Source organism: Corythoichthys intestinalis, chromosome 17 (genome assembly GCF_030265065.1).
Source record: "Corythoichthys intestinalis isolate RoL2023-P3 chromosome 17, ASM3026506v1, whole genome shotgun sequence".
Taxonomy (NCBI): Eukaryota; Metazoa; Chordata; class Actinopteri; order Syngnathiformes; family Syngnathidae; genus Corythoichthys; species Corythoichthys intestinalis.
The window spans coordinates 37,194,162-37,206,459 of record NC_080411.1 but is presented as its reverse complement, the minus strand read 5'-3'; the positions used below and the strand labels follow the sequence as shown (position 1 = coordinate 37,206,459).

Genomic DNA, 12,298 nt, shown 5'->3' with positions numbered 1-12,298 from the left:
TAGGAGAGGTTCCTCCCCAGGTTGGGATCTCTGAGGTAACTCAACAAGTTAAGCGATGGGGGCAGGAAAGATGAGAGAGCCATCAATATTAACTTACCACCGAGACCTCCTTTCCAAACTCTTAAATATTTAATCGTCCTTGGACAGCTTCGTTGCTTCCAGCCAGTGGATCTTTTCTACAAGACCGCTCCTGTTCCAGCTCAATGAAGGCCTTGTCTCGTGGCACCACACTGCCCAAGGAACGGGCGTCTCCAAAGAATTCTGGGCTTTTTTTTCTTTCCCTCCCCACCACAGGCAGCTTTGGATTCAGAGAGCTTGAGTTCACTGTGTCTCACTAGAAGGACCATAAATCTTGAAATTAGGGCAAGAAACCTGAGCATGTCAGTGGGCTTCATTTCTCAGAGATAACATTTTTTCTCCATCAAAATCTCACTCTGCTCAAATTCTGTTAATAAGCCAACTGATAAAGACACTAAGCTGTTTTTGTTCCTACAAGAGAGAAGGCAACGTTAGGACTGTTGATGTTCTGATGGAAAGCAGAGAAGAGGAACCAGTTTGACAGTGGTGTAACGTGGCAACTGACAACAGAAACTGGAAAGACACCTCTCTCTATTTAACACACAGAAGTGCAAACACACACACACACACACACACACACACACCATTTCCTTGTTGAAGTTTAACCCTGACATGAAGCTGCAGCCCTTTAGGTTCAACCAAGGACTGAAATTTGAACCCGAGCATACTAAAATACTTCACATATTGCCATAACATTGACACGCTGTCCGTAAACTAATTACGAAGAACCCAGAAGACTCTGGGGACCTGTAGCGCTAGAAGCTACTTTTGTTTAGTGACATTTTGCTATATGGCCATTGGGTTTTCTTGAGCAAACACAAGAAGAAGGAAGCGAGTGGTGTAACGAGAGCAGTTGTGGCAGCAGCAGAAGTGCTGGCCTGCGACTCACAGGCTGTGCATCAAGTCAAGAAAGCACTCACTGGAGCATTTCAATTTGCTTTTGTCCGAGCCTCCCTTCGCTGCCCCAGGTGGAGAAGAATGCACGAGTGCAATGAAAGCGACCAGTAAAAAGAGAGAGATGGGCTTCTCACATGAACACATACAGGCGTGTCCTTGCAGCTTCCAAACTATTACTTCTTTCTACTAATACTGAAATAGAAACACCAACATCGGTTCCAATTGAACATCTTTCATACGGATGTCGCCACTTGATCGCCTCATTTTCAGAGGTTCAGAATCAGGTGAAAATGATTGGGTTTTTAAAGATTTATTAATGTTTATTTTTAAGGGCTACAGAGCAACAAAGCAACAAACCAAATTAATGTATGTTTTCCACTACGCAACATTAAGACAGCCAGAAACCGCAGTACAAGAACGATATGTTATCTGGTGTGGGAAGCTATCGGTAAAATGGTATCATGCGAGAGTGATAATGTCTACAATATGGAAATGTTTTACAGTTGGATGTAATTTTTTTCCTCCCTAATACATTGCTGAGGAATCAGATCGGTACTCAGTATCGCAGATCATCAAAATCAGGTTACAGGGGCTCAAACTTTAGTACAAAAATGTGTGATCGGGACATGCCTAATCTTTCACATAGGATATAAAGAAATTATCAAAGAATATGTAGGCATAGTTTTATGAATGAGCTTGGCTAATCCAAAACAGCAATAGCCTTTTAACTCTTTCAGAGCAATGACAGACATGCATTCATGTGGTTCTTAAAAATTTACTCAAAATTCTTTAAATGAGTTAATGCCTAGTAGACTTCCAACCCATTTAAACTAGGAGAGTGGCAGCAAATGAATGTTCCCTTCCAGTACACGTAACTGTATCTCATTTGCTTATAAATGGTGTAACCAGCTCCAAAGTTGATCAAATGAATCTCCATTCATGGAAAGATTTTATAGTCATTCGACTCAGTATTTAGCAAATCTCCTAATAATGTGGTATGACCAACTTTTGAAACTTTTGCCCCACTTTCATTTCTTTTTTGTGGTTTTCCCGTCAAGGCAAAAACATAAGATCCAGCGCCGTTGGTGCGTCCATTGCTATGGCTGGGCACAGACTGATTACCGTGCAATATACATTGTGAGAGTAGGGCGAACGTCAAAATGTCAATGATATTGAAATCAGTACTATTGATGAAAAGATTTGTGCGTGTATGGCTCTTTTATGCTGTAATTAAAAGATAACAAAAAGAAGCACATAATGGTCTGGTTTCAGGAGTTTATAGCATTCATCAAATCATGTCTACCCTAAAAGACAATTTCACTTACATTCAGACCATGAAATCCCATTTTAGGTGCAGAGCTGTCATTGTGTGAAAAAAATATATATAAATCATCGGTTTCATTGTGATATTGCGCCACCGTAACGATCCCAACAACAAGAAGGCTGAAGTCATTAAACAAGATAGCATAGAAAAAAGCTCCTCCAATATGATTGATTTAAGTTCACTGAGGCAAAAGCACAGAGTAAACACTTCTAATTTCACTTGTACCAACATGAACATTTTTTGCAGCAGGACGAATCGTGGTCAATATATTCCATTAAATCAAATGGTAACGGTAATGATGAGCTTCATGCTAGTCCATTTGTGCTCAGTCAGTGTTTTGACAATTAACGTAGCAAACAAAAAAGTGTGAAATCGCAAAACCTATCGGCATTTGTGATCTGCAAAACAACACGTAAACCTTTTGCAGACATAGAATACTTTAACTCAGCAGATGTTAACACACTGGCTGCCATTGACAGCAATAGACGTCCAATCCATTCCATTCAAAGTGGGAGGGTTGGCGGCAAATGAACGTTCGTTCGCCGCCAACCCTCCCACTTCGAATGGATTGGACATTTACTAGTGATAAACTCATTTGGATGAAGAACTAAATCTTGAGCTTCTGCTTTAGCTCTTCTTCACACTTACAAGTACAATTCTGACTGATAGGCAGGGCTTCCACAAACGTTTATTTTACTAATCATCGTTAATTTTGCAATTAGTTGTCTAACCATCTCATATTATAAACCATTTTATTTACTAGTATATTCCCTAGGACTTTTAGAAAAATTTGTTCAGAGCAATGCTGGACTTGGTAACTATCATTGTTTTCCAAAGCAAACACTGACATTTACAAATATTGATTATTCACAAAGACAATTAGATAATATTTACTATTAGGATTTGGACAATTTTAGGTAAAACATTTCTCTACAACATTAATTGATCACGAAAAACTATTTTAACTAAATCTGATCGCTTAATTGTCAATTAGTTGATTGATTGTGGCACCCCAACTTAAATGGCTTCAGCTATATAATCTGTATCTATACTCATATATAAAGTTATATAAACTGGCTTTCAAACATTAGACTCATGTACAAATCAAAATTTGCTGTGATAGTGCGTTGTGACTTTGAGTGCTCCACAACAAGACGATGGATTAAAAAAATAATAATAATAATTCTCCGGAATATTATAAAGGGATACATTTCGGCTGGATATTCATACCGTTAGCGACTGATTTATTCTGTGTTACCCTGCAATGGTTCATGGGTAGTTGTGGAAACTATGACAGAGTGGTGGTTGCCTTTGTTATGTTCTGGTATTTTTTCTTCATTGTTCATTGTTCATCAGTGTATGGGGCACAAGAGGAGCAAGTGTGAAACATAAGAACTGTCTCATTTTTCGCTATGTTGCTCCCCACAATACTGTACACAGTGATGGAAAGGTGATTGCGCATTAACCCCTTGATGGTGTCCTTTTACTATTACAACATTAGAGTTGCATCTCTAAGCAAAGTATTTTTTATCTGCCATTCGGTTGTATTGCGTTCATGTTACACAAACCCGAGCAACGCTGGGCCATACTGCTAGCATAGTATATAAATTATATAACAAATTTATAATCCACAAAAATTAATTTTACATTACATTTCGAGTTGCAGGTATTAAGTTTTTCCACTTGGGTCTGCAGTAAACTATCTGCATTGCACTTTTAGCTTCTTTTCTAGGTGTGAAATTATCCCAATCTTTAGACAGTCTGCAAATAAACAAAAGCATCTCCGAGTGGAGCAATCACACCACCCTAGAGTTAGGAAAGCACAAGGCTCATCCACCAACACTGCAGCGTCCTGCCAGACAAAGTGTTGAGCACAGCAGATTCCTCACGGGCTCCTCCTCGAGGAACCTGCCACACCAGGGGGAGAGAAGGAGCGTCGCCACCATTTTGATTTGGATGGCTCTCTTCTGCCTGGGCGCTGTCGCAGCACACCGAGTGTCAAGCTCTCACACACACACAAACACACCCTGCTCGTCAGCAACATTGCACACAACAGCCACCTCTGCAGAACTCTAACGCACACACCTCCTGATAGGCTGAACACCTTCAGGGTATTTTTCCGTGGAAAGTAATTTAAGTTGAAGCGGCTACAACATGAGGCACATCTTGAGAACTTCCTTACAGGGACTGCGCGTCATTACTTCACACTGAGCAGAGCAATGATCAACACGGACGCGGTCAAAACACTGCAACAGACAGCATAGTAATCACCGGTTTTCACATGTCAATCAGTCATTACTCTCACAATCAAACACTGCTGCAAAAGTCTCCAAACAGTACTGCCAGCAGATCAAACAAATTCAAAATTGAGGACTGTGATACAGAGCGTGTATTGTCCTTAATAGTGAACAGCCAAGATAGACATATTCAAGTACTGTGCTCACTTTTTCCCCCTCTTTCTAAATAACTAGCAAAGATTCCATCAAAAGAACCAAAAAGTTCCTCGTATTGTGGTAAACAATGTCTGAACAGGAAGAAACAACTTTAGACAAAACCATGATTCATTGTGAGCGTCTTGACACCACCATTTAAGCGACAAAAATATCTCTTTAGTACAGTGGTCCCTTGGTTGGGCATCGAACATCGATGGGAACCAGTTCTATCACTCCGATGCTCCCGGAATCGTTCGAATTTTTAAATTTCGATTCCATTTTTCGATGCCCTGACCGCCGAGCGAGAAAAAAATTGCTCAAGTTCAAAGACTGTTAGTTAAAATTAGCCCTGTGAGAAGTCCATATAATTTTTAAAAAATCATCGAGAAGACTTTAAAGAAAACCATGCAATTTTTTTTACCCTGCCTTTTTTTCTTATCCTGCCTCTTAAAAGAATCGGAATCAAGAATCGTTCAGAACCGGAATCGAAACGTGGAATCGTAATCGGAAGCGGAATCGTTCAATTTCAAACAATGCCCAACCCTAGTGGTCCCAAACCTTTTTTGCACCACAGACCAATGGTTTCTTGGCTATAGCAATACGGTATGATGCACTCGATGCATTCGCTTTTGTTGCTTTGTTTTCTAGCTTTTAGCTACATTCTATGCAGAATGGACTTGGTTATAGGCTCCTCTTTTGGCTCAGCAGGTGGCCTTTTCCCGGTAAAAACTTTCGAAAGACATCGCTGCCTGCAGCACACAGCAGCTAACATTACCGTTTATATTGACTGAATGACGCTGGGATGCTATAGGTGTGCAAACACCCCAGTAATGGTGGCCAACTACTGGCCAAAAATTAATTATTTCTCTGCAGCCCGGTAGCAAATGCGCCAAGGACCCGGCCCAGCGGTTGGGGATCACTGCTTTAGTACACCAAACTCCAATGTGGCACATTAAAACTCTTCAGCCTGAAAGATGGTCAGATTACCATTCTTCGTGTCTAAGCAGCTGAACAAGACAGGCTGGAAAATAAATAAATGAAAATAATATATAAACTTTTGTTTTCCTGATGCAGACATTAACTCATTGGCTGCCATTGACAGTGCTAGACATCCAAACAATTTGAAGTGAGAGGTTCGCTGCTTGCCCTCCCACTTCAAATGGATTGGGCATCTACTAGTGATAAACTAATTGTTGGGAGGGTCCAACATGGCCAGAGGAAGAAGAAATTTTATTTTTAACTCATTGGCTCTCTTTGATGGCAATAGATGTCTATGAGTGATGAACTCCTTGAAATAGTTTTAGTTTTAAGAGCCAAATCATCTACTGGTAATGTTTTGCCAAAAACATCACATGATGTGAACAAATTTTATTTTTAAACTCATTGGCTCCCAGTGACGGCAATAGATGTCTATTAGTGATAAACTCATTTAAATAGCTTTGGTTTTTAAGAGCCAATTCATCTACTAGTGAATATTTGCCAAAATCCTCACATGTGTGTCTTCTATGCCTGCGAAAGTTTATTGATAAATTTGTTTAAAATCAGTCCTTATTCAGGTAACGACATGGACATCAACTGTGGAGAAACTAGGGTTGTCAAAGGTATAGAAAAGTAATGACGTATCGATCATGAAATGTGGTATCCGGATACTATATTTGATGACATAAGTACTGATGCTCTGTTATTAATTTTTGCACTACCACAGGTAACTAAAAAATTGTTGTCATGGTGTGAATTTGGTTTTTCACGACCCTTTAGTGTAATGAAGGATATTTTTTTTAATTTTCCTTTTTAAATCATTGCCTGCCATTGATGGCACTACCCGTCCTGTCGATTTGAACTAGAAGGGAGACCAGCGAATGAACAAATGCGGCAGTGACAAATGCATATTTCTAAATTAAAAAACACATACTGTATATCAGAGGTGTGCGAAATTCCGATTCTTAGATTCTTCACGATTCGGCCGTGGAAGATTCGAGAACGATTCACAGACATCCAAATTCCGATTATTGAAATATGCCAAGTAAAGCTTAACTAAAACACAGTCAGCGCGGTCTTCGGGACACAATGAGGAATGGACCGAGACTAAAAATCATGCTTAACTCATGCCGCTAGATAAAAAAAAACAATAATACCTAACAGCCGCTACAAACTACGCCCATATAACGCTACGATAGATATCACATGTATATAGAACTAGATGTGAAATGACAGACTCGGCGGCGTTAGCAGCACATGTATAGAAAACTAGATGCGAAATGACAGACTCGCTGGCGTTAGTAAACAGCCTCCATCTTAAAGCAGCAGACTTCTCTGGAAGGCTGTTGTAGCGAACCTTCCGAGCGAACCTTATTAACTTTTTATCTCAAATATCCTTAAATCGGCAATATCTTGATTCGAATCTAAGTGATGAAACTGTTTTAAAACTTTCACATGTTTAAAGTAGACAGAAGGGAAATTATGGAATGACGGGAGCAATTTTAACGGTTGATTCACAACATTAAATTAATTGAATGTAGTTTAAAGCTGCCGATACAGAATGGGGACTTGAGTATTTTAATGTTTTGAACTGTTAACTTGATATTGAAATACCGTATTGGCCCGAATATAAGACGGCCCTGATTATAAGACGACCCCCTCTTTTTCAAGACTCAAGTTTGAAAAAAGACTTTTTGAACACCAAAATAATTTTTATACAGAAAATAATTACAGTACATCTGAAACAAATAATTATAACAATATATTTGAGTGAAAAAGCATGTTATTTTGCCTCATTCAAATCTTAATAACTGAACATTTAAATATGTAAACTAAAGTGCGATCACATTCGTAAATGAATGGCTTCTGGTTTTTGAAATGTAAATTAACCAATCTATTGTGATAAATCATCAAAATTGCAATAACTGCATTAGCTATCAAAGTGAAGTCTAACTGTAACTGTAGTCTTAAAACAAATTTGAATAAGGAAAAACATTGCAATAAAATAATGCAAACTGGTTAAACTAGTAGCTGAGATTTGTCATGCAAGAACATCGCTTCAATGATATCTGGCGCCATCTAGCGCCGTTAATGGGGAGAGTAGCTGAGATCTGTCATAACAGAACATCGCTTCAATGATATCTGGCATCATCTAGCGTCGTGAATGGGTATAATGTCTATATAAGACGACCCCCTCTTTTTCAATCTTATTTTAATGCAAAAAACACCGTCTTGTATTCGGGCCAATACGGTAGTAGTTTATTTAAGCCTGAGAGGATTTTTGTACTATTTTTTAACAAATGTTCGAACCATTAAAAGCAGCTAATAACTGGGGGGAGTTGTGCATCAATTATCGATTTATAATTGAATCGTAGCCTCTCAATCGCAATCGAATCGTTAGCTGCCCCAAGATTCCCACCTCTACTTTAGAGAAATGAAGGATATTTTTTTTAATTTTCCTTTTTAACTCACAGGCTGCCATTGATGGGACTACCCGTCCTATCTATTTGAATGCGGTAGCGACAAATGCATATTTTTAAATTTAAGAATACATACTGTACATAGTACGGCCAAACTATTGATAACTTATATCATTTATTAATCAGATATTGAATTGCCATCTCAATCAAAAACAGGACTGTACAAAATTTTCAAACATAAATTGATCTTTTATACTGCTTCAGCATAACACGTCAGAATATAGTCATACACTTAAAACTGAAAAATGTGTTTTGCTTTCCTTGGGAACAAGAGAAATAAGAAAAGTACTTCGAGGATTTAAACAACGTTTCAAGTTATCTGCTTCAAAACAATTAATCGACGATCAAAATATTTGAAAGTGAAATGATTAATCGTTGCACTAGGAGAGCAAAGAGTCTGCAAACAGCCACAAAGTACAACATGTGAGACAGAATGACAACAACATCACCTCTGCTGGAAACAGCTAAATAGTGCACAACGTTCGGATTCGAGTTATGATTAGACATGTGCCGATTACCGGTTTCAAGGTATACCGTGGTATGAAAATGTCACAGTTTCAATACCATAAAAATGTTGTGTCATACCATCCGTAGGTATTAGCTACTTTTTATGTCTCAAAAATGCATGGAGAAATCCCTCGCTTGCAGCTGCAAGGCTCAACCCTCCCCTACTGGTTGTTGTTCAGTGTCAGTGTTTCAGCTGCGCCACACAATGGCTGGAGGAGGTGAAACTCATGAACAATTTCCCCCCATCGAAGAAAAAGAAATCACTGGCATGGGAATACTTCGGCTACAGCAAAGTTACAGACCGCCGCATCTTAGAGGAGGAGGGCCAACCCACATGTACAACATGTTTGCGGAGGGTGGCTGCCGAGGAGGCAATACCTCCAATATGATTTCGCATTTATACATAATTAAAGGCTAGCAAACACTGTCATGAACGTTACCCACCAGCTACGAGAGTTAACCCCAGCGTGTTTAGTGTGTAAAAAGTGTTTGTTTTTTTTCTCTGGCAATTATCTGTGTTGAGAAAGAGAGAGTGTGTATAATGTAAACATGATACGAGTCATATACACGTGGTTTTTATGGAAAATAATTATTTATGTTCTGATGGTAATAATGTTGAGCTGTGGCTACTTTAGGCTCACCTAAAGGACTGCATTTATTTTTATTTTATTTAGAATATTTCAGGTTTTTTTTGTTATTTAAAAATATATATATATATATATGGTGGAAAACACAGACAAGGCTGAAAAAGCTGTTTCTGCTCTTGCAACCCTCTTTAAAATAAACTGCTGGTATTTTAAGGCAAAAAAACTGCTGTGTTTGAGAGAACAATATGTCTATATGCTGCCATAGCAGATTCATGGCACATTAAGTCCTCAAACTATTTTTAATTTGTCCGTTTTACCCTGAAAAGTGGAAAACCCCGTTTAGACATCGCGCAACCGCTTTTTTTTCAACCAAGCCATAAAAAGAAGGTAAGTAATCATATTTATTATTCGAAATGTCTGTCATTTTTAGCTTAGAATCATTAATTGATGTCTAATATTTCGTTTAAAAGAACTTAAAAAATTATTCACTCGCATATTTTAAACTTTTTAACAAATTATGTGACAATAAAAAAAATTAGCGTCTGTAAAAAAGCCACAGATATCTACCTCATAACTATAGCTTAATTGTATTTTTTTTCGTTACTGTCGCATTTTCCCCAATATTTTAGATGATAAATAATCGATCCAAACAAAGAAAAAATAAATAAATAAACTTTGAAAGGGTAAATATATGAAAATGTAAATCTTGACTACTCCTTGGTGTCTGCGATTTCTGCATCGCGACCCTTGTTATATTACCATGTTTCACCCATAAAATCCCCGCAAAATCCGGCTGTGGCCATTTACAGCTGTGTCTTGACACTCGGTGATACATGCTACATGGAGTTTTTGGATCGAAAAGAGATCCAGAGAAAAGAGGTACGCGATAATATCTCGTTAAAATCATGGTGTCTTAAATTATACTCTCGGGTGCTCTCACCTCTAGTTAGGGTTTTGCTGTTGAATTTTTTTTTTAAATGCCCTCCTATTAAAATTTTTTGTTCCCCCTGAAAATTGAGATTTTAAGCTTTCCAATGATGTATCACACGTGCATATAGGACAATTTTGAAATTTTGCCAAATTGGGGGTCTCAGAGCGGAACTTCAATTCACCTGAGTGTTTTCCGCCATATATATTTTAACTTAACATACTTATGTTCCAATTTGCTAATATGTTTTTTTTTTCCTGTTCAATGGATTTTTTTTTAAAGCCCAGATATCTCAAAGTAACACATTTAAGAGCAGTAATTGCAAAACCGTGATATTTTTGCTTAAAGTTATCATACTGTCAGAATCTCATACCGGCACATGCCTAGATATGATTTGTCAAAAATTACTTTTTGATTGTTTGGTCAACATTAAATGAATGCTAAAAGTTCGCAACTGAAAATAGGCTGGCTTATTGTGCTGCTTCTACCACTTCCTTGTCCATCTGTCTGGCCCTGCAGCTCCATGTCAAACACTACCTTTGTTCTCCACCCCCCTCTTCCATTCCCTTGGAAGACTCATCTGCCAGCCTCCATTTTATGCTTTGAGCTCCACTGTAAAAAATAAAGGGGGGGGGGGGGTGAATGGAAGCACCTGACCCATGACCAGTGACAGGCAGTCAGGAGCTGCAACAGCACATTTGCATCACCATCTTCCAGTGAAGACAAGTGTTGGTGGTGAGGGGTGGGGGGGTTGAAAAAAAATGGGCACCAGATTTAGGGAAGGGAGGGAGTACATATCCTGCTCATTCTGGACACTTGCAATGGCAGCTTCTAATGGAGGACACAGGAGAGGACAACCATCCGTGCTATGGCTTTTCATCCCGACTAACTCACTAATCCCCCCCACCCCCCACCCACACCCACCGTTTTTGATTTGGAAGAGGTTCATAAAATAAGCCTGAAATCTTAGCGACCACGTCCATTTCCTTGTATGAAGTGACGGACACGCGTGCGACCGAACCGGGAAGCGAGAAGAAGCCACTTGACTTTGGGCTTACATGGTGGCCATTAAAATAAAGAAGAAAAGAAGCCTCCGCGTGGAGGAGGACGGAGAGGAGGGAAATGGAAGGGGGTCAAGCTGTTTCCAGGTCACGCGTGAAGCGAAAAGCTATCCCATGATCCACCAATGGCGACGTTCTCGCAAGACCTTGAAAGCCCCAACGAAAGCGCCCGCTCCACAAAAGTGGAATCGCGTCGCCGTCGTCTAAGCGTGACAAAACACGGCGAATAAACGCTCGAACTCACCGCTACAATCTTCTCCTTCTCCTCCAAAGTTGTCGGTCTCATGCGTGCGCCCGCTCTGGCTAGTGGCTGATCGCCATCTTTCCTCCTGCTTCTCCTTCTTCTTCTTCTTCTTCTCCTCCTCCTTCTTCTTCTTCTTCTTCGCCGCCGCAGCTGCAGATGACCTGAGCTCCTCCGCCGAGCGGCTCGCAATCACACGCGGGGAGGAGGAAGAGCAGGAAGACGAGCACCACCGACTCCGCCACAACAACAAAGATAATGTGACGAGCGGGCCACACAAAGGACGAGAAGAAGGAGAAGAAGTTCGGCAGGCGGCGAGCGAGCACCAGAGGGTGCGCGAGAGTTGGCCACGAGACGAGAGAACATCGGCGGGATGGACGCCCGAGAAGATCATCCTTCATCGCTGACCTCGGAGCCCCCTGCCTGCCTGACTGCGTGCGTGCGCGCGCGCGCACGTAGCAGGCAGGGTTTTCTCAGGGTTTTCTATACGTGTGCGTGGGCACGCCACGTCACGGGGTTATGTTCAGTTCACGTTGATGGTTGATGATGGAGATGCACCTTTCCTGCCCCTGACAACGACAGACGTCTAATTCATTTAAACTAGGAGGATTGGCTGGGAATGCTCATCTTTCAGTGCCAATGAAGGCGTTAGACGTCCAATCCGTTTTCTTCAGTCAAAATGGATTGGACTTCTTGGGCCGTCAATGGCAGCCAGTGCGTTAATCATTATTATTATCTTATTCCAAGTGCTATAATATACAGTATATAATTTGAATGAAATTACA

The 12,298-nt window shown here is 40.1% G+C and overlaps 1 protein-coding gene across 3 annotated transcripts in view; it reads right to left on the bottom strand.

The window, feature by feature from the left end:
- The window catches only part of znf462 (zinc finger protein 462), a 61,669-nt gene extending 49,754 nt beyond the window's left edge, over positions 1–11,915 (bottom strand). For 2 of the 3 annotated variants that reach the window (XM_057818762.1, XM_057818763.1), the window contains exon 1: positions 11,517–11,915. The gene's annotated coding sequence lies outside the window, so the exon portion shown is untranslated. The remainder of the gene's footprint in view (positions 1–11,516) is intronic. The other variant, XM_057818759.1, reaches the window with a different exon arrangement.
- Between the last annotated feature and the right edge of the window lie 383 nt (positions 11,916–12,298).